A 24,374-nucleotide genomic window follows, 5' to 3' on the forward strand; every position below is an offset into this window, starting at 1 on the left:
TTTTAAATTTGATTATCTGAACAAATTGATTAACTGAACAAGACCTTACAATAATTAGTTCGGATAATGGAGGTTGCACTGTATATATAATGTGTAGAAAATTTCTATTATACGTTCATTTGACTAACAATATATTTTAATTATTTATGTCCTCAAACAATTTTATTATATTGATGGTAAATTTCGTTTTAATCCGTTTCAAAAGGTCTCCAAAATGCCATGTTGCAATAATATTAGTAAACAAAATATCCTTAATATTTCTCCATTTCCCAATAGTAATATGAATGATTAATAGAAGGTGCCTATAATAAATTAAAATTACCTGAGTCACACTAAATTCCGCATTGTTGCACTGCACTGCTGGGCCATTTGTTGACAACCGAATTTATGGCCAGGTGGCCCAGTGCGACTGTGTTTGTGCCGCGTTAGCCCGCGCTCATTCTTCAACTGGGCGACCAGATTTGTATATGGGTATGGCTAAATAAATATGGGAACAAGTTTTTCAAATATTTCAGTGCCAAGTTGCTGCGTCAGCGACCGAACCTGGTCTAGTGATGTAACGAATATCCGCATTCGCATTCGCGAATATTCGTTTGATTTATGATATTCGCATTCGCATTCGCAAATATCTTTGAATATTTTGCGAATATGAACGTGAAATAAAAATACAGAATGTGAAAACAATATTAAGTTCGTTCAGCATCGCAAATCGTAAAATAAGTCCATATTTCACTAGAAGTTGATTTACTCATGTTAAGAAATAACTAACAACAGTCTAACCTCACAATTCACAAACTCATCTGAGCCGGTAGCGAAAACAAAACAAAATTCCAATCATACAAAAATACCGTTCTACCAACTTAGCAACGCTAATTTCTTTAGCCTCTAGCGCCGCTGTCACTGAAAATATTATGTGCGTCGCACGCGGCATATTTTGAATCATAGATAAACGGCGCTAGATTTAAAAACTGAATATTCGTATTCGCATTCGCATTCGCGAATGTCAACACAGATGTTCGCAATTGCATTCGCATTCGCAAATGCTTAAAAACTGGCATTCGTTACATCACTACCTGGTACATACTGCCAACCTCTTGGTTCTTCAATTGCGATCGGAAAGACTATACCTCATTTATGGTACCAACTTCATTCAATATTTTCACCTAGGACTGTTATCGTTTTCTTCTATCGCCAAGAAATAAATAGATAAAATGTTTCTACTTTTAAATTTTTTTTGCTCATATTTTTGATTTTATTTAATGTATATTTGGCATATTTGGTAGAAAGTTTAGTATTTTAGGGAACATTAGACTAAAATAAAAAATAGTTTCTTGCTATTACCAGAGGCGTACGGGAGGGAGAGTGGAGTTCTTCCCCCTCCTAAATTCTACGCTAATGATGGAATCATCATTTTAATAGATTGTTCCGTATTTGAGATTTTAAAATACATATTTGTATGTATGCATATCATTATTTCTAATATTTTTTAAAGAAGAAAGGCTTGTATGAATCTATATAGGGGTAGAAATTTACATTTTTTTTAGAGAATCCTATTAGAAAATTCAACCTAATGATTTCTTTGAACTATTGTTAAAATCATTATACCTACTTATTTGAAAATAAAAATTCTTTTAGTTGGTTTCTTTGAAACCAACAGTTTTAGAGTTATGAACTCTAAATAAATAAAAAATACCTTTTCTTGACACTAGTTTACATGTGTTACATCCAATGACTTTTACCTATACTTACAATTAGTACAGACTCTGGACCAAGTTTCATTATTCAGAGGTATATCATTAAGAGGTATATTATTATTACACTCAAGTGTTTTAGATTAAATCTTAATATTTTGGACCAAGGATTATTCACTTGGCGTATGCCTAATTATTAATGAAATACCTTGTTCCACCATTTTCAACGTTCAATGTCAGGGACGGATTTAACGTTTTTCCGGCTCCGGGCTAAAAAAATTCTGCTACCTTTTGAATTTAAGTAGTGTTAATGCTATTAGTAATAAAAAAGGTTCTTTCGTTTTATTGGGAAAGTTAGTTTTTCGAATTACTTTTTTTAAATTTAAAATAAGCTTACCTCAGCTAAATCCTCAGATAATTAAAAATGTCTACGGCAATTACTTTTCTTTAGTTTTGTTGCACTGCTTGTTTCGAACAAATAGTTTCTATACTTTTTTTGTGTGGCACGAAGACTTCTAGAGTTATTTTAAATTTATTTTATGTGGCATTTGCCAGACAAGGTCATTTTAAACGAAAACAATTATTACCTACTCGAAAATTTTGCATTTCGAATAAAATCTTAGAAATTTTCAGTTAATGTCTTTATCGAATCTCTAAAACACTTGATATTCTGGAATTCTTATCTTCAGCATCTTCGCCGCTTTTTGTAAACAGATTCAATCAATTCTTGCCTTTAGATATATTATTAGCCCTTTAGATATATCTATCGCCATTAAACATCTTTAGAAATTTTTCATTAAAAGTGACATTTTCTAAAAACATCCTGTATGTTTGAAACTAGTTACTTTAGGCTTTCTGATGTAAAATAATTCAGACAACAACTCTCTACGGTAAGTACGCATAGTTAGAAAAGATCCTGTAGCTTTTATGTAATAAAATAAAAATGAATATCTAACCTTTTTTTAGTTGCTCAAAAAGCAAATAAATAATAATTATACATAGCTTATCTTCCGTGTACCTATATAGTGCAGTGTCTTCTGTGTATAAAGTCATACAATACCGTAGTCGAATGCATTCTTCTATCGCAAGGAGTATAAATTATCCAGACATTAATTTACAGGGTTAAATAAGTATGCAACTGGGCATTTTCGCATTAAGCATTTTAATGCTGTATTGCTAAAACGATAAAATTGGCATCAGAAGAATTTAAATAAGACAAAAATATAAAGTATTTATACAAATAGCTTTCATTTTGCAGTTTATTACTAGTTGTTGATATGGAGAATGTACTGATGTAAATTTTGCATTTTGGCTAGTTTTTTTCTACTGCACAGTTAGTTTGATTCATAATTGTATTTCAAAGAAACAAGATCTGTTCCTTTTTATTAAAAAAGTGTAATTTTCTAGTTATTATTATTATTTTTATTTTAAAATAAGCTCACTAAAAAAAAAAATAAATAGAAAATAAAGCTAAATAAAACTGTTCGTCTTCCTACAAACCATTTATAGAAATTTTGTTGCGAATGTAATTTAAAATACTATACAATGCAATTAGGTAGAAACTGAATTTTCTGAAAGTCAAGGAGGGGCAGATTTCTACGCTATTTTCTGGGCATTTAATGATGAAATTTTTAAACTGTTTCGTGAAATGAATAGTTTTATAATTATTTTCGATTTTTTATCCGTTTATTTTAGGCTGAAAAAATAACTGAAAAATGATTAGTTTTTGAATATATATGAGAATAATTTTTCTCTTTAAAAATAATTGTGAATTGAATTGTGAACGAATTTCCAAAATACTCAGTTACGTTAAAATTCTGAGGTTTCTAAAGACGGTGTCTCCCATACTCAAATTAAATGAATCTTCACTTTTACCCATTTAAGTCGACAGCCTAAGTTTCATTGATCTATGTCAAACATCTTCCTCATATTCACGCACTTCTATGATTCGATTAACCTGAAGAAAAATTACAAATTCTTAGCTTCGCTCTGTGATGTAACGCACTGTATTTATGTATACTATAAAAGTACAAACTAAATATCACGTATGTTGTCTTTTGCTTACTGTTTTATATATTATACTTATGTAAACGAAAAAAGCCTCCGAGTTTTCTTCCTATTGACAGGACAGTTCCGCTTCAATATTTTTTTATGGGTATAATCGATTATTTTCCGCCACAGACAGGTGTTTGCCTTCTGATGATTAGTTTTCGTTGCATTAAAATATCGACACTACAGGTGCCTGTTGAAGTGAAAAGTGCAATTTATTTATTCCACATTTTTAGGCGAGGGTCGAATTTTTTTTGGTGGTAAAAAATTGTCTGAAAATACAGGTGCCTCCAAGGTAATATTTGGGTAGAGCTGACTTAATATAATAGCTTCGTATTTTTGCGGCGAACGTAATAGAAATGTGTAAATAATTTTTTATAACCATTTAAGTTTATCGTAATGTATTTTCCATTTTATAATCAATAGTGTTGTATAAATGATTACATTTGACACACACTAAAGGAGTAAAGCCAACTAAAATATTATTAGTTTTAACAATGTTGTCATTTTATTGGTCATTAATTCAACTGGAAGTACATCTTACTCTTCCCCAATGGCTATAATGGTATAATAAATAGTTATTTGCGACATGGGTTTTACTGGGGACCAATAACAATACATTATCATTATCTTTTTATTCGATTGCAAGAAATGTAATTGAAATTTCAAAGTATTGTAAGGCTTATCCATAGTGACATATCGCGATTCTACAAAGGAAATTGTTCAAAGCTCACTCATTTGATCAACGAACGCTACTGACTTTAACGGCTCGTATTATTTTTTTTTAAATTCATATTTAGAGTTATAGTTACGATCATAATGGCATAAAAATGATAAAAAAAATTTGGTTGCTTTATGATCTTCTGTCGTATTCTTCTAGGAACTTATTTTATCCCTTGTGATCTTCATCTTAGGGTCGCACATTGCCTGGGTGAATGGGGCGCTAGAACTAAGGTTTAGGTCGAGAGTAATGCTTTAAATTTTTTTAACAGTGTTTTGAATTATTAAAAAATGATTTTATAGATAAAATATGTACTTATAACAAATGGGTTTTGGAATATTGATCTGCAGAGGCCTTGCATAATACAAAATAACAATAATTTAAAATATACTATGCGTACTGGCCAAGTTCCGTTCCTGATTAATGAACGGTAAGGTATCAGGGTGGACGTTCGTTCACAGTCCTTGATAGGTCCGCAGAGGCGCTGTAGCAAGGCCCGCCTAAGTTTGGACATTTGTCCTATCCGGATTTCACGCATCTTGATTGACTGATAGTCTGACGTGGTACTTTGGTTTTATCTCATGGTTTCCCAGTTCGAATTTCGTAATATTCGGAAAACTTTTCAGTTTCCGAAATTCCAAACTTAGGTGATTTTTCTTCTTCTGTAAAAATTTTGGAAAGTTGTGCGATAACTTGGAATAAGATAATTCCATAAGCAGTGAGTGCTACTTTTATTGATTAATTTCAGAAATGTATGCAATGATTAAAATTTCCTGAATGTTTTGATCGATGAAAAACATTTGCATAACATAACTGAATGGGATATAGTATTTGTATTATGTTAGCAAGTTCTTATTCATATTGAGTCGCCCTCGTAGAATTCTACATTTCAGATACCAAAAAACTAATCTTAAACAGCTTAGAGAAATTATCAATATCTGGTCTGAAACTTCGATAGGATGTTAGAATACACACTCGACTAGTTCAACTCCTAATTAAATCAAATTACGTTTTTTTCCCCTTATAACAGTTCATTCCGACTAATCGCTATTGGATTATTTTCCCACAAGTTTGACATCGACAGCATTAGCTAACGCCACATCAGAATATCAATTTGTTACATGGTATTTGTTCTTTAAGCGACAATTCTCGCTTGGTGTTGTTCACAATCTTCACAAGTTCCTCGTCGTGACTGTCCCTAATTATATGCGAGTTGAATGTCCCTTTAATGCATTTAGAGTATCACTACGCCCGTGAAAGTTAACATACAGTACCTACATTAATTATTTAGTACATATAAAGAATTTTTAATTTTTTTAGTTAAATTCAGGAAAACTTGATTTTGAAATTGTCGTTTGAGAAAAGTAATTTTGTATAGCTGCACAGTTGTACAATAATAATAAAAAAGATGTAAGTATATACAAAATATATAAAAATTTATGGAAGAAAAAAATAAAGCTACGTTAGTTTTTTTACGATACAATATTTATAATAATTTATTAACGGTCAAATATCGAGGAAAAATGTGAATGGTCTAATAAAGAACATCGCCGATCAGAACAAGAACTCGAAAATTGAAATTTAGGTACTTAATTACTTATTTAACATATTTATAGTGTTAGTCGTACGTAAATTGAGAAGTTGTACGGCTATATGTCCATTATCTTTATCTGGACACGTTTTAAGTGGTTCATTTTATCTCAGTTTTTATTTTATGACAAGCTGTTTCAAACATTTGTCACAGGCTTTTAATTTTATTTCACGTAATGGATTTGTTGAAGATAATGTGCTACTAAACATGAAAGCTTTCATAACTAATATTTTTCGACTACTACAAAAGTTGAATCAATTAAGTAGATGTTAAACGTGAATACTTAAGTTTTGGGATGTGCTAGGTATACCGAACAAGCTGTTATAAATTTATAATAAAATTCATGTTTTAGTAAATAAACACAAATATATTTTTTGCCTTTTCTTTAAGGCATCTGCGACTGAAAACGCAATCATATTTTAAAGTAAGTTTTGAAATCATGACAAAAACAATTATTACGTTACTGGAAACTAGGGTAGAACTTAAGAATTGTTTAATATAAATAAAACAAAAATGGAAAATCAATAACTCACCCAAGTACCTAATTTCAATTGTTCATATTTTCGAACACGCAAAAAAATTCTTGCTTGAAATGTACAACATTTGATTTTAAGGTGTCGCACGTTTATACATACGCAGGAAAATATTTTCTTCTTTCAAGAAATTATCTATTTATTTAAATACTTTAAATTTCTACCCAGAAATATAATTTCTTACTTTAAAAATAGACAGCATTTAAAGTAAATATTTGATACTTACGGTTAAACGAATTCTATTTTTAATTTTATGATCTACATATACAGGGATGGCCAGAAGTATGGAATAAAATTCATATCTTTTGAATGAGTTAATTTTTTTTAAAACGCCAAAACACGTTAACTGATTTTGATTTTTTCCCATCTATCGGTTATATAATAATTAATTTTTCTTCAACCCCCTAACCCCCAGCTACCCCTACTTTTTTCAAATGGAAACAAGGCATGATGGGGCTCGTTGAAAAACTTATAGAAAACCGAATCCAGCCATACCAAATAAACAAGTTTTATTTTTTCAATAGCAAGTTTTTTTTCATTTAGAAATTGAAACAACTAGATAATTTACAAAAATAAACTCAATGTCGCAAATGCTGAAAATGTCCTCCATTCACTATTTGGCATTCTCCAAGACGATAGTAAAAGCTGTCCACAGCATTCTGAATGACTTCAGCTGGTAAATTATGCATCTCCGCCCTAATCTTGTTCTTTAAATTCTCAATATTATCCGGTCTGTCCTGGTAGACTCTTTCTTTCAAATATCCCCAAAGAAAATAATCCAGGGGTGTTAAGTCGGGGGATCTTGGCGGCCATTCAACTGTACCCCGTCTACCAATCCAGCGATTTGGAAACATTTCATCTAAGTATCTTCGAACATCAATACCAAAATGTGGGGGAGCGCCATCTTGTTGGAACCAAATTCTTTCATTCGGTATATCTGGATCAATTTCATGAGGGAAAATCACAGCTAGAGCAGGTATCAGGTCAAATGTTAGGAAATCCAGGTAGCGTGCGGCAGTAAGATTTTCTTCAAAAAAGAATGGGCCCAAGATTCTGTTGTTGATGATACCTGCCCATACATTAACTTTTTGTGGATGCTGCGTATGCGATTCGCATGTCCAGTGTGGATTTTCCTGGGACCAAAAGCGATAGTTGTGCCTGTTAACCACTCCATTTAAATAAAACGTAGCTTCATCCGAAAAAAGTACGTCTCGTTGAAAACCATTATTGTCGTCACACCGTCTCATCATTTCCTCACAAAATTGTAATCGCCTATCATAATCGTCTTCCAAAAGCTCTTGGACAAGACATACCTTATAGGGGTGGTATTTCTCTTGTTTCAGAAACATTCGAATTGCAGTTCGAGAAGCATCGTGATTGCGGGCCAATGAAACAGTTGAAGTATGAGGATTTTCAACAAGTTCTAATGCAATGTCTAATTTCTTTTCTTCATTCAAAGCACGTGCCCGTCCAGTTTTGGGCAAAGTCTGTACTGTACCGTGTTCCTCAAATTTGTGAAATATTTTACTAACTGTCCCTTGCGAGATTTGGTTTTCGGGATATTTCGCATTAAATAAATCGCGCACTTCAGCCTGACTTCTTATTTTGTCTCCACATCCAAGCAATATCAAGATTTCGATGCGTTGCCTTTCCGACAATACCATTGCAATTCAGTAAATAACTTGATTTTGACACAATAGTAACGTTTCGAACTCCAATTTACAACTAAAGCGAAAAATTAACCAGAAAGCCTGGCAAGTAAGTGGTGCCAAAAAACACTCAACATAAAAAATATATCTTTTTTGCGTTAGCAGTGATAGGTACAGTTTCAAATTCTTTATTTTATTCTGTGCAAATTCATGGAGGATAACACTGAAGATAATTAAATTTTATTTCACTTGTTAAGTAGGTGTTTTATACAACCCTAAAAACCTTGCTATTGAAAAAATAAAACTTGTTTATTTGGTATGACTGGATTCGGTTTTCTATAAGCTTTTCAACGAGCCCCCTCATGCCTTATGTTATGTTTCCATTTGAAAAATAAAAGTAGGGGTAGCTGGGGGTTAGGGGGTTGAAGAAAAATTAATTATTATTTAACCGAAAGATGGGGAAAAAATCAAAATCAGTTAACGTGTTTTGGCGTTTTTTAAAAAAATAACTCATTCAAAAGTTATGAATTTTATTCCGTACTTCTGGCCATCCCTGTATTTTATTAGTACAACAGCTGGGATCGTCTGTAAGTTTAACCAACCAGACATAGGTCGGTTTGGGACTTATTGATGGTCCTCATCGATATGTCTTTAGATCGATCCAGCTGTTTTATTGTCGTTACGCACAAGGAGATGTGTATACACAGACCGTCTCCATCCTCCATCTATCATGCTACTTCCTACCTACGCCATTCTGTGACCTGCTACAATTTTCTTTCAAGAAAACACAAGTTTGATTATAATATGCTACATTTGTCTTGAATAATTCCTACATTAATACCAAATTTTAAATATACATATATATTTTAAGGAACTGGTAGTTTTGAAACAAATTTGTTTGTAGTTTATGGTGACCTGTAAGAGATATTNTATTCCAGTCTTACCTAGAGCCATCTACAAACGAATTACTATACCCCTTGTATAATAACAGTATAGTGAAGACCGCCTAGACCTACAGTTAGTTCTTTAGCACAAATATCAGAAATATTAATAAGGAGACAGCCGATAGATGTCCACACTATCTTTCGTCTCATTTTACTGGTTAACAAAATTTACATGGGGATTATATTACTATATTTACTTATACAATGGTTTAACCAACCAGACATAGGTCGGTTTGGGATTTATTGATGGTCCTCATCGATATGTCTTTAGATCGATCCAGCTGTTTTATTGTCGTTACGCACAAGGAGATGTGTATACATAGACCGTAAGTGACTCCATCTATCGTGCTACTTCCCACCTACGCCATTCTGTGACCTGCTACAATTTTCTTTCAAGAAAACATAAGTTTGATTATAATATGCTACATTTGTCTTGAATAATTCCTACATTAATACCAAATTTTAAAAATACATATATATTTTAAAGAACTGATAGTTATGAATGAACTATTAGACATATTGTAGCTAAAGTTCGAGATAATAAATTTCAAAACTATAAGAGATTTGAATTAAATAGAATATATTTACAGATAATATAAATTCTAAGAAAAATTATAGATTACAGCAAACATTTCACATAGTTTGACGAAAGTATTTACATTCGTATAGAATCGAATAACATTTACGGCAAATAATTCCTTTTAAAACCATCTGCTCATTTGATCAAAATAGTTTTTTTTCAGTGCGGACAGACAACCAATTATAGTATCAGCTGTTTTATTAAGAAGATAAATAGAGAGATTAAAAATGTTTATACAAATCCGAATAGCAGCAAACGATAAATACTTCAGCTACTCAAATGTTTAAAATATTTTTTCTTTCTAGAAATTATTTCGTGAGAATAGTACTCTTAAACGAAAATAAAAAATAAGCAAATTTAATAGATCCCTCAAGTTTCGTTTATTACCACGGTTTAAAGCTAGTACCTTTCATGAAACCGGCTTTAAATTAATTAGTTTTACTAATACATAGTTGGAGGAATTTTAATGAAATTTTCCACACCTAATTTCACTGCAGCAAGAGCGAAACTGCTTGTACCCATCTAGAAAGGTATTCGCCGAGAGTAATGAAAACTTAAAATTGGATATGAGTTTTATGTAAACCCAGAACGATACTATCTGCACACACACACATTTACTGTGTAAATAGCCGTTAAGGGAAAGTATTAGAATAAAACTGTCATTCTGCATCCTTATGTTGTTTTATCTGACACTTACGGGAATACATTTCTAATAGTTTATTCATAGTATACAGGGTGTTCCTAAATATCATGTACATAAAGGAGGGGGTAATTCTTTGGCTTAGTTCATGACTAAAAGTTCATATAAACATAGGTCCTCAAACGCTTCGTTACCGATCTATAGGGTGTTGAAATTTTAAGATTTTTTTAGTTTTTTCTCTATAGCTCCCACAGTTTTTGAGATATTTATCTCAAATTTGGAATATAGGTGCCAAATGGTCGTGGTATTCTACAGAGTGATATTTTATCGGGGTTCAGGCCCCCTTTTCTTCCTCTGAACTTTTGTGCGGTGTGCCGCTGGTAGATTCTAAAATCAAAGTTGGATTTTATGTTTTTTTGAGAAACTTTTTTGCCTCTTATGATTTTTTCTTACCTGCAGTCCGTTATCGAGAAGAAAAATCAAAAACGATTTTATGTAATCCATTAGATAAAATTTAAATTCTTAAAATGGGTCCAGTAGGCTCTGGCTTTATTTAGATAAAATTTCTTGTTTATATTAATTTTGACAGTTTATTCGCCACTACCTGTTAAAAATTAAAGCTGGGATGTTCCATTTCAAAATTCATAAAATTTGACATTGTTGTGAGATTATAATGAGTATTTAAACCACTTTTACACCTTACAGTTTATAACATAAACCTTTAATTTTTAAACATAATGCAGACCCAAGTTACGATTTCAAATGCGAACTGTTAAAATCTTAAAATTTCAACACCCTGTAAATCGGTAACGAAGCGTTTGCGGACCTATGTTTATATGAACTTTTAGTCATGAAATAAGCCAAAGAATTACCCCCTCCCTTATGTACATGATATTTAGGAACACCCTGTATAATAGAATGAAATATATAGTGCATGTGATCGTATTAAGAAGAACAAGAACAACATGTGTAAATCTATTTTTATTTTAGTTGAAAACCATGTGTTTTTGTAATAAATTGCTCGAAACTATCCACTTTTGAATGTATAGGCATTATTGGAAGATTTTCGCGAAGTTTTCTGCTAAATGTAAAAAATTATAATAATTTGTATATAATGTGTACACACATGTGTAACAACATATTTTAATCATTTATGTCCTCAAACAATATTATTATATTAATGGTAAATTTCGTTTTGTTTCGTTTCAAATGGTGTCCAAAATGCCATGTTGTAATAATATTATTTCTCCCTTTCGCATTTGTAATATCAATGATTAATAGAAGGTGCCTATAATAAATTAAAATTACCTGAATCACACCAAATTCCGTATTGCTGCAGTGCACTGCTGGGCAATTTTTGAACCACCTGTCAATAGTTGAGATTTATTGCCCAGCGGCCCAATGCAGCTGTGTTTCTATTTCGTTTGTCCGCGCTCACATTCATCAATTGGGCGTATACATTTCTACCTCCTTCACGTTTAGTTCGACCAGACCTGTATATGGGTATGGCTAAATCAATATGGGAATAAGTTTTTCATAAAGAAACAGTGATTATCAGAGGTACAACTTGTTAAACAGAAAACCGTTGTTGGTGAGAAATAAGTAAAATTCGACTAAATGCACTTAACTGTAGATAATTAGAACAGAAATAGAAATAATAGCGTCCTGGGAGGAAATGCCTTCGTTACGTAAAAAAGGTAAGGAGCGGTAGGAATTGTATTCAAACCACGGTACCGGCAAATCAGTCACAACAACTGTGCATTCATTACAACTAAAATTAATTGACTGAGATATTAATTACTTCGCGATCAGCGGGAATCCTCGCCTCACGGGCATTCAGCGATACGCGCAAGTTTATGAAACAGTAGGTAGTAATTTCAGTTGGTTTGAAAACTGCTTACCTGGGTATGTGTAAAACTAAAAGAAAGTAATGAAGTGTGTAATAACTCCATGCTTTTTTGCCTTCAGAAAAACATAATATTGTAATAATCATCTTGGAAATTCGCATTAACTGAATATTAACTGAAATAAATATAACGTCCCGTAACTAACATTAAACAATATTTACTTTTGTAGCAATTTATATATTTTTGGTAATTTCTGGATAAATTGTAATAACGATTGTTATATGTAAGGGTTGCTACATTTTCCTTTAACATCTGCTCTTGGATGTTTCTTTAATCAGTCTTGTGTGACCAGGACCACTTAACACTTCCAGTTAGACACAAATGTGTCATTACTTCTCTTTAAAGACGTGCCCAAATTCAAGAAAGGTGCACACAAGGCTATTAATATGTAAATTTGATGACCAAGTGGAATCGTTGTTAAAACCCTTAGTAATGAGTTTCCTAGCTAATTTAGTATGGATATTCATTTACAAGGTAGTTGCTGAAAACTCGTTTTCATATTATTAATCAATTTGCCGGAGAGTAGCTTAATTAAAATAAAGAAAAGTGCATTCTAATACAGGTGGAAGATATGTCAACGTATAGTTGGAATAGTAATTTATGTGTAATGCAATTATTTTTCGTATCACAGGGTTAATAAATATGTTAGCTTTACATCGGTATAATGGCGTAGGATAAATACAGTTTTCATTTTATTGTGTCGATAAATGATTGCTTATACTCGCATGCTAAATTGGATTATGATCACAGCATCTGCTGATTTTAGTGTATTTGGTGATTCCTCGGGAATAGTTACGGTTTCCTTCTGTTGCTATTTGAAAGACGGTTTCACCGATAATATTATTTGAAGACTTTTTTGTCATGTTTATAATTCATTAGTTAGATTTCGATTCGTATTTTACACATTTTCACCAGGTTTTTCCCCACTGAATTAACTCTAGTTTCATTGGACCATTTTAAATTTTATTTTAGTAGTACAGGCACTGAAGCTTTTCACCTCCGAATTCTTTGAAACTGAACCGATCGACTTGAAATTTGGCACATAGTTAGAGAAAAGGCCAATGAACAGTAGTGACGCAGCACCGATTGGCGCTTGGGGGGTTGACACCCCTTCTCGGGGGTGTAATTTTTTTTTCAAATATAACACGGGAAATCGATAGAGCAAATTTTGAGCAAAAAATATTGGAATAATTTTTTCGAGAAATCAATAATTTTTTAATTATTCACGATTGAAAACTTGGAATTTTGAGTGAAAAAAACACGTTTTCAAGGTATTTTTCGCGAATAACTCAAAAACTACGCATTTTATTTAAAAAAGTGTAATGAACTAAAATGTAGCGTATAAATAAACAAAGAAAATCGTTTTTTAAAAAGTGTTGTACGTCCCATACAAAGCCAACTATGGTTAGTGGAAGGGGACTTGTTTTGATTAATTAAGGATTAATTTTACGTGTATAATGCTCCAAGAGTTTTTTTGTAGTACTCAAAAAGACTTTCAAAATGAGCACTTATAAAAGTTAATTAGAGCAAATTTGAAGAAGTTATCGTCAAAAACAGCTGGGTTGCTCATATTTTTTAAGGAAAAATGAGCAGTAAACGCTATACCATTTCCACCAGAATTAAAATTAATCGTAGACCCTTTGCAGTTAGTTTTGTTTTAGTGTTTTTCATACGATCCTGAAGTTAGACCGGTTTAGAATGCGTATTTTTTTAATAATGTACGGTAAAAGTTGAAAACGTATTTTTTTTAATTCAAAAAAAAATTGCCTTATATAATAATTCTGAAACTATGAAAGATACGTAAAAAATGATAGACAACAAAAATGTAGCATTTTTTTCAACAAATATTTTGCTTTTTTTTCCTATAGCATAAAAATTAAAGGAGAATCGCCACTTGAAGTATCCATTTTAGTGAAAAAACGACTTGTCTCGAGTCCTTCGATCCCTTCCCTTTAAAAATTGAAGGACTTAAAAGTTTTTATATGCAAACGATCTTACAGCTCTTGAAATTATCTTTAAAATGCTTTTTTGTAGGATATTATAGCTTCAAAATGGTAAAAAACCAGACATTTTTTCGGAGCAAAATAGGCTACCTCATTTTTATATATTGTATATTATATTATACAAATAAAATAAGTAAAAAAAAGTGTGTTTATTTATTTATATGCAGCGTAGCAATTTTTTTTTATTATTGATTATATTTAAAAATCGATTATAACAAAAATATTTTACATTAATATTGGTAAAATGATAGTTTATAAGAGTTGAAAATGGCAAAAGTAAAATATTCTTTCATAAACAATATAAGGGAATTTTTATTTTAATTTATTGCACAATTATAGCATTCCAAGATTTAAAACGTAATTTTTTATCATTTTTTTTTTCACAGGGGTGATTTAGAAGGGTAGAAAAGTGTTATGAGATACAAACTCTTTCATAAGTAATGAGGGAATTTTTATTTCAAATAATTGCACCGTTAAAGCATTCCAAGCTTTTAAAAAGTAATTTTTTATCATTTTTGTCAATACAGGGGTGGTTTTTAGGGGTTGAAAGGGAAAAATTATTTTATTAGCTATAAGGTAACTTTTATTTTAAATATTTGCACGATTTAATCATTCCAAATCTTTAAAAAGTAATTTTTTATTATTTTTTGCATAGGGGTAGTTTTTAAGAGTTAAGTAAAGGGTCGAAAAGATCAAATATATCATAAAACATGTTCGAGAACATGGAACATTATTTAATTTCTGTGCTTGAACAAGATTTTTATCAATAATAGTATATTACGTAATAAGTGTTGTAAAAAGCATTTTACGCACGAATCGAAAAGTTACGCACGACGCCGCGTAGCGGCGAGTGCGTAATTCTATGAGTGCGTAATTGCATTACACTACGTATTACGTACTATATTTTACCTACGACCACTACTTTAAATACTTAAAAACATACCGTCTGCGATCAATGCAAGATTCCTAATACGTCGTACGGTAAAAAAATCGCACAGCTTGGTAAAAATATCGTACAGTTTTCCTAGTAACCGCCTAGCAACGGTCAATACAAACAGTATTGTATTGGCCGTTGCTAGACAGTCGCTAGGAAAACTGTGCGTTTTTTTTACCGTACGTAATAGGATTCTTACATTGATCGCAGACAGTGTGTTTTTAAGTACTTACAGTAGTGGTCGTAGGTAAAATGCTTAAAACTTAATTTTGTCTATTTTTTTCACTTAGGGGTAGTTTTTACCCCTAAAACACAAAAAGCGTCAATCGGGCTTATCTCACTTTTGAACTTGAGCCTAAGATGAGCCTTATTTTAAATTTACATGCAAATCCATGCAGTTTCAAAGAATTCGGAGGTTACAACTGATTTTCAGCTTCAATGACTGTACTATAGATCTAGTCGATAAATTATTTAAAAATTTCCAAGCAAAATAGTGTTTTGACCACAATGTTTGTCTTTGCTAATTTTTAAGGAAGAGTTACGATTCGCTTGAATATTTGAACGACAACATACATAGAAAAGTTGAAGTCTATTTTATCATTGCAATTGCATAGTAATTAGACTTCGAATAGGTGTTTCTAACATTTTATTCATAGGGTTTATTTTCTTTGAATTGAATAAAGTTATATGCTTCCGTTTTTGACTAGATTAGAAAATCTTCATTCAATCGTCCGTATTTATTGGTCTTTTTGATATGTTCTACATTTTCTTTCTTTTCTATTACGTGATTTACGCGAGTTTTAAAGTAGTATGCAGTCAAGTCTCTTAAAAAAATCAACCCATACCTAATTTTTACAAGTTCTTAATCTGATGAAATAATTTTGTGTATTCTTTGCACGAAAATTGTTATGTGCCGTTCATTTTGCATAGTGGTCCGATAATGGCGTGCAGCCTGTGCGCTTGCACTTGATAATATCCATTATTACAAGCGCCCATTTCCATATTTGATGATAATGCATAAAAAAAAGAGTCGACTAGCGCTGTATATTTTCATTTCTCGATGTGTGAGTTTCCAGCTTAGGTTTTTCTTTTTGTGTCATGTGCGTGCAAGTAAGGAAAACGTATTTACTTCCATATTTTAGTTATTGCGGTGTATCTTAAAAAAATGGAATTATTTGCAAATTTTAGGAGTCAATCTCTTAATAAATAGTCTTAAACGAGTGAAAGTGTAACAAAGAAAAAAAAATCGAAACACGGCACAGGAAAAAAAAATAAACTGATTATGACGTTAAAAATGCAATCCGTCTGAAAATTCACGAATTTTATTTTAAAAAGTGTACGCCAGTGGTAGTAACTACTTACCTGTTGGATGAGTTACATGTGAGTGTAAATTCTACGGACAATCAAGTTTTTACCGACAAATGTCTTTGTTGTTCTTTGTTTAATAACTTTTGGGAAATGATACGCCCATGGAATCGTATTCCCGACATACCTTACCCGTCCCAGCGACCCACATCTTAAGTATTATTTCGGAACCCTTTAAAGAAAATTTTAGGTGTTTAAAACAGAACAGGTATTGTTATTAATTTCATTACAAGTGACTTAAAATCACGTCATTGAATTAAAAGTAAATTGAAAGACCGCCGCTCATATTACCGTACACTCATTGTCGCACTATTTACGTTTTTCGCGGTTAAGCAGATAATGGGCTAAAAAGTCAGGTGCTCCGGCTCAGTGATGATGGTGGCATTATACCATTTCGGCCGCATCTAATTGATAAAACACAATATAGCGTGGATAATTGATTGGTCTTGGATGTCGGGAATCGTGTGGAGCCAGTATTGTCTTCGGAAGTCGACAAAGAACATCGCCTTGCGACCTTGCTGTTTACCGCTCGTCCATACCTACAGGGCGATTCGAAACTCGATAGAAATATTTCAGAAGATTAAAAATCTTCAAAAAAGATTCTTATATTGGATTGTTTCTTTAAATATGTTTGATAATTTCACAAAACTCTTGGATTATTGCCTAATCCGCCTCAAAATTTTTCAGATCTTGCAATTGTATCAAATAAAGGAAATTATTATTTTGATTTAGATACTAAAGGAGAGTCTTTAGATGGTACTAGTGCTCCACTTTCAGTGCCATCAATTATTTTGCTCTCTAAATCGATTTTCCTAATGCGGAGTCGTGTGCAAGGAGAACAATTAAGACATTCCAGATATCTTTGCCTTATTTACTGATAGAAACGGCCATTATGATTGGTCTAACTGTCCCCGAGGTACTGTTATTCTTAATGTTCTCGATACCGATTCGTGGCGTGGAATGCCGTGATTAAAACACTTACATATTGAACAGAATGCAGCGGGTTTTTTCGTGGTTTTAATAAAGCAGATAACAAGGGTCGACCATTAATAATTGGTGCACACACTGACATATTAATTAGACAATAATACAAATTAAATCGTTTAATAAAGTCGATCGTATTTTTTACATTTATGATATGCCTTGTAATAAATTAATTAATGATGTCGCGTACGAGGCCGTCACTTCTGAACCGGTTCGGCGGCAGTTTATTGGTTTATCACCGGCCAGGATCAATTTACCTGGGTGTATTTGGTCTATGTGAAAATAGTCCTTGGAGACAGATGTCATATTTTCTGAATGTCATTACAGATACAGGGTGTAACGGCGACAGAGTTTCTCTTAGGTAAAATAAACAAAAAAAAAGATAGAAGACAGGTAAAATATTTTTTTAAAACCAGATAACTGTCGCGTGGTGGATAAACAGTATTTGTGTCTTAACAAAGTAGGAACATCTTCAAGCAGTGTAAGCAAATTTTCCTCGAGAAATATGCAAAACTTTCTTCAGTCAACCTGCCAGGAAGAAAGAATGGGCTAACCAAAAAGTTTTCAACAATTTCATCTTAACAAAATAGGAACTTTTTCAAGCAGTATAGAAAAATTTTCTGCGAAAAAAAAAATTTCTCTAGTCAACCTACCCCAAGAAAGAATGAGCCAATGAGAAAATCTGAACAATTGCCACTCACACGTTAAGGGAAAACTGGTGTCGATGAAGGTTTTCTGACACCGCATGCGGGTTTTCATAAGACCACAATTATTGATTGTCGTGAAAACTTATTAGAAAAGTTAGCCTCATATTTAAAGAGCATTTGTGCAAAAAAATCGAGGATTGTGCTCAATTTTTTTTGCATTGACACAGAGTCACAGAGAAAATTATAGATAATTTTTAAGAACCTCTAAGCTGTTGAGTGGCTGATAGTTAATATATCAGTGCTCGATGTAGAGCTGTCTTCCATTTCGTTAAGACGCTGTTCTTCCATTTGAGCAGTAACTGTTTGAGGGTGCCGATTTTCAGCGGTACGTTTTTTAATACTGTTGGTTTCATTAAGACGTTGATGTAAACGACTAAACAGCGTATGATGCAGGATAACGCAATCTGGATAACGTTCTTCATATCACCTAGCTGCTAATGCGTTGTCACTAGCAAGATCGTAAACGAAATGCATATTGCACATTCTGTTTCACTATATTGTAAATAAATCGGTATGAGTGAAAGCAAAAAGATACGGAGTAAATCCATTGAGTGAAATTAAGTACTTTTTCAGACAATTTTCATAATTTTTCACATTTTTGATAATATTTGAACTAACTCTGATAGTTTTACTCATAAAAATTTATTCGTACTCGTACTACTAAATATAAATTTCACTCAATTGGGTGTGGACAGATATTGATACATTATTGAGTGAAATTGAGTGAAATTAAGTCCAATCATTTTTACAGAGTATTTGTGTAGTTGTACATATCTATTGTATTAAATGAGAAAATGCAAGAGATAAGAAAGTTTTTACGAGAACCAACATTTTAAATGGTATTTTTTGAACATCAAACTTTCAACTCCGTAAAAAATACAATGAAAAAACCACTAACCAAGCAAAACTTGTGGTTCTTGAAGTATTTTCGTTAAGGGTACTGTCCATGAATAAATATATACAGGGTGATTAAAAAAAATCGCTGACAGACTTCTAGAGTGGGTACTATATGAAAAATTAAGATGAAAAGTCTTAATAAACATAGGGTCGCAAATGCCTCTTTAACGAGATACAGGGCGTCAAAGTTTCTGTAAAATTAAACATTGTAATAATTCCAAAATGCCTGAACATTTCTATTTCTTATTTGCTTTGCGTAGTTAGCACCTTAAGACCAATGTTTGATGTACTGCTCAAAATTTTATGAGCAGTAGTGTCATAGAGATGGGGTCAACGTGACACTTTTTAAAAAATATTTTCTACACCACTGCTAATTTTGTCAAACGGGCACTATTTTCGTGTAAAGTGTTTTGTCTATCGAATTGGTCCCTTGTAAAATTTTGATTAAAGCAACCATTTTTAAGAAAAACGTGTTTGTAGAAAACTTGTGAATCCAATTTTATTCATTTTAGTTTCGCATAGTAGGCTTGTGCTGTTCAAAATAAAATTAAACATCGCCTGTCACTAATGTCAATAATAAGTGTACAAGTGAGTTAAGTAAACTAGCTTATAAGCTTCTTTTTTTCATTTTTACGGTTATTTAAATTACTTCAGCTACTTCACTATTTTCAATAACAGTATGAATTATAAATATTCATTTGAAGAAATGACAGATATGCATCTATGTTATGGGCTAGCGAATTTTGTTTCCCGTGATGCAGTTAGGCTGTAGAGAGAAATGTTTCCTGCACGAAGAATACCAAATCGGCAAATGTTTGAAAATATCGATATAAGATTAAGAGAAACGGGTAAAGTAAAAGCAACAAAAGTTAATTCTGGACGATGACTTATGCTAGAACTCCGGAATCTGAGGAAATGGTCCTGACAGCAATAGAAAATAATATGTTAAGTACTCGACAAATTTCTAGAAATTTAAACACATCACAGTCGTCTTTTTGGAGAACACTTCGCGAACAACAATTGCACCCTTATCACTTTCAACGTGTTCAACATTTACTACCTCAAGATTACCCACCAAAACTAGAGGCTGCTTGTCAGGCTTGCAGAGAATCCCTATTTTTCCACGAATATCTTACTCACAGATGAAGCATCGTTTACGAGGCGAGGAATAATTAACTTCCACAATAATCATTTTTGGAGCGACGAAAATCCTCACGTCATTCGGATAACACATTTTCAATATGAGTTTTCAATTAACGTTCATGCTGGCATTATTGGCGATACGCTCATTAGTCCTTTTAGGCGTTTCGCCTTAATTTTTCATGAATTATCTACCCTAGAAGTCTGTCAGCGCTTTTTTGAATCACTCTGTATAAGCCACGAGAATATTGGGAGCTTATCAGCACTCTACTAACCAGAAACATGGATTAAACAAATATTGAATTAATTCATATTTCGTTTTAATAAATGCGAATTTGTGCAAAATACCAAATTATTCTGATTTTCACTTGTGCTGTGCTACTAACAAAGATTCCTGATCTTATATGATTTTGAGATTATTCAGAATTGTGAAAAAATTTTTTTTTGACAGTTGAAAAACCTCGTGACCCGTCTAATTCGAATGCTAGTTAGTTTTTTTTAAAATTTTACATAATAAAAGCCATGAGGCCTCTATATCGTACTAGGTTTGAACTCTTCAGAAATTTATCAAAAACTGTATCCGTCATCCAATTTTCGAGGGATTGTAGGAAATAAGTTATTTACGTTTTTTGTTCTGATGAAAGCAATCTGTTTTAAAATAATATCATCTGTATTATAGAAATGCAAGGCATGGTTATTGCATTATTTAAATGATTGCGAATAAATGGATTCTTATATCGTCAAGTATAAATTGATAATAGGTACCAGGCTTTAGTAGTTTGCATTTCGATACATTTTAATATATTTTTAAGAAATGATATTCATTTTGTTTAACATATAGGTGATTATTCTAATGTGTAGGTATGTACTGTATTGGAGAATACGTTTGTTAATGAAGATTTACGTTAATAAAAAAATACATTACTTTTTTTTAATATCTTTCTCATACTACTCTTTCTCAGAAATGACCACAGACAAAGTATCGATCAAATTGAACTAAATTTGACTTTAATTATTTGAATTGATTACTTTTTATTTTATTGACAAATTGCAACATGACCCTTATATAAGTTTACAATTTTATTTAAAAAACTTATTTGAAAATATCAAGAATTTGCGTTACAGTAAATCCAACTAAACTTTTACAAATATTAACTCTTAAACTAACTCACTGTAAAAGCCTCTAGTACTTTTAGGAATGTCTCCTCGTTTTCTTTGAGCCACTCATTAGCGATTGTCCTTTTTCTTGTTTGGACCATCCTGTAGATTTTCTTCTACCCGAAATTGCTATGTCGACACTCAATCTTCTTAGTGTTATGCTATTCGCTAATCGTTGACTGGAGATGGAAATTCTACTCATCCAATAAATTTAGTACTTTATGAAGTTGCAACGAGTTCACCCTTCCGATATCATTTGCAGTATCATGTTTCCAAGATATATTATTGTCATTTCTAGATGGCCCGACAATATTTAAGAGGAAATCCCCGCACCCTACCACTTGGGGACGCATTCTTTTCGCGGAAGGCGTCGTCCGGGCATAATAATTCTTTGTCGTCAACCCTCTCCGGTCGAACATTTTGAGATACCGAACACCGGATCCCGACAATTTGCGCACACCGATCGACAAAGGCGATGCCGAATGCGGCTGGCGGCGGCCCGATATCGGTCAAAGGCGGCGGCGGCCCTTTGCGAATCTGACACTCGTACGTCGCGATACCGTCCGCGATATAATAAAGAGATAATCGTTCCCCGGCCCGAAAGAGAGATCCCTCGGCCCGCTAAATATTGATGCAATTAATGCATTACTGTTTTTAATTACGGCCGTTTCGTTAAGGTCATCGCGGGACTCATCTGGCGGATGCCTTCGTCTTGTGGTACGTACACTGAGAGAAAGGGCATGTCGTCAGAAGCGTTCGGTTAATTGGCCAGTCATTATAGCTTTTGTTCGGGAAAAAAATACTATTAGAAGCTTCTCTGCGGAATATTGTTCAGAAACGTGTTATAAACAAAATATCAAAAAATCAACTCGAGACTAGTTGGGAAACTTTGTTAAAACAATGGTCAAAATTATGGAAAAGTAGTTTTTCGACTGGCGTAAAAAAACTGTTATTCATAGAGAAAAAAAGGTTTATACAAAAAAGGTAGGTATTAAATAAATCTGTAAAATAAGACAAGTCCGATTAAATTCCGATAATTTGTTTATGCGCAAGAGCTCAAAAATGGTCGAAATTGTCCGCTTTTTTCAATTGCTAATAATTAATGCAATTTTCATCGCAGACACTTGTAATTCAGGATTTTTGAAGCTTTTTGCACCCTTAATAAGTGGTAAAAATTTCAGCCCAAAAACTTCATTAGCTTGGCGTTGGCGGAATTTGTTATCTAAGAAGATGCTATTTTCAATTCATTTTTCCCAAGCTCACAGGCGTTGTAGGGTTTCGATCATTAGTTGTTTTTGTACCTAAATAGTTGTATTGACATATGCATTTACTGATAATTTAATTTTTCAAATTTAATTTGTTTAAAAATGACTGAAAAAATGTTAATATTTATTACATCGTTAAGCGCGCATGCTAAGCCTCGCCTTCCCCACTCGTTCGCTAGACCAAGTAATAGAACGCATCGCCGCTATCTTCTTTTTCGAAATTAAATAGTTGAATTCACCTTAATGTTAATGTAGGACATGAAAATATAGCTCTTAATGTATACTCTCTCCAAATTTCGGCTCTTAATATTAATAATTAAGGTCACTGCGATTAAATAAAAAAAAAAAATTATCTCAGCTTCTAATCAACTTACAACAACGATTTTTTTTTTAAATTCGAAGAAAACTAAAGTAAAGAGGTTACTATTTTATTTTATAATAATTACCTATCTTAACAATTTAATAAATATTAACATTTTTTCAGTCAATTTTAAACAAATTAAATTTGAAAAACTAAATTCTCAGTAAATGCCTATGTCAATACAACTATTTAGGTACAAAAACAACTAATGATCAAAACCCTACAACGCCTGTGAGCTTGGGAAAAATGAATTGAAAATAGCATCTTCTTAGATAACAAATTCCGCCAACGCCAAACCAATGAAGCTTTCGAGCTGAAATTTTTACCACTTATTAAGGGTGTAAAAAGCCTCAAAAATCCTGAATTACAAGTGTCTGCGATGAAAATTGCATTAATTATTAGCAATTGAAAAAAAACGGCAATTTTCGACCATTTTTGAGCTCTTGTGCATAAACAAATTATCGGAATTTAATGGGACTTTTCTCATTTTATAGGCTTATTTAATACCTACCTTTTTTGTATAAACTTTTTTTCGCTATGAATAATAGTTTTTTTACGTGAGTCAAAAAACCACTTTTCCATAACTTTGTTAAAACAAAGTTTCCCAACTAGCCTCGAGTTGATTTTTTGATATTTTATTTATAATAGGTTTCCGAACAATATTCCGTAGATAAACTTCTAATAGTATTTTTTTCTCGAAACAGGTTCTTTCATGTCTATAATGACTGGGCCATAATAGTAAGTAGAATTGATGGGTTTATGGAATAAAAATAATTATTGAAACACACGTATCCGAAGTTTTTTTTATTTGTGCCATAGTTTTCGTTTTTTTTTCTTTATTTTTAGGTATTTATTGTCTATCAGTAAAGATATTTTGAAATTTTTAAATTCTAAATATCTAAACAGTTCAGTGTCGTGGTTTTAGTCCTGAAGAGATCGTAGCTACCACAGGAGTTCCTCAAGGTTCGGTACTCGGACCTCTATTATTTAATATCTTTATAAATAATATTACATCTAATCTCACCTGTTGGAGACACTGTCACGCTGACGATCTGAAACTGTTTATTGTAATAAGATCTGTAGATGACTGGTGCGTTAAAAATAATTTGTATTTAAATCACACATGCTAAAAACCTTGAGGTGCCTAATGTTTTCAGCTAAATTGTCGTTAAGAGTTTGGGTTTCTTAATTCGTAATAGTCATAATTTTGAGAGGTGTGGTACTCTCATCCTTTTATATAATACCTTTGGCAGGT

Source organism: Anoplophora glabripennis, unplaced genomic scaffold (assembly GCF_000390285.2).
Source record: "Anoplophora glabripennis isolate ALB-LARVAE unplaced genomic scaffold, Agla_2.0 scaffold148, whole genome shotgun sequence".
Taxonomy (NCBI): domain Eukaryota; kingdom Metazoa; phylum Arthropoda; class Insecta; order Coleoptera; family Cerambycidae; genus Anoplophora; species Anoplophora glabripennis.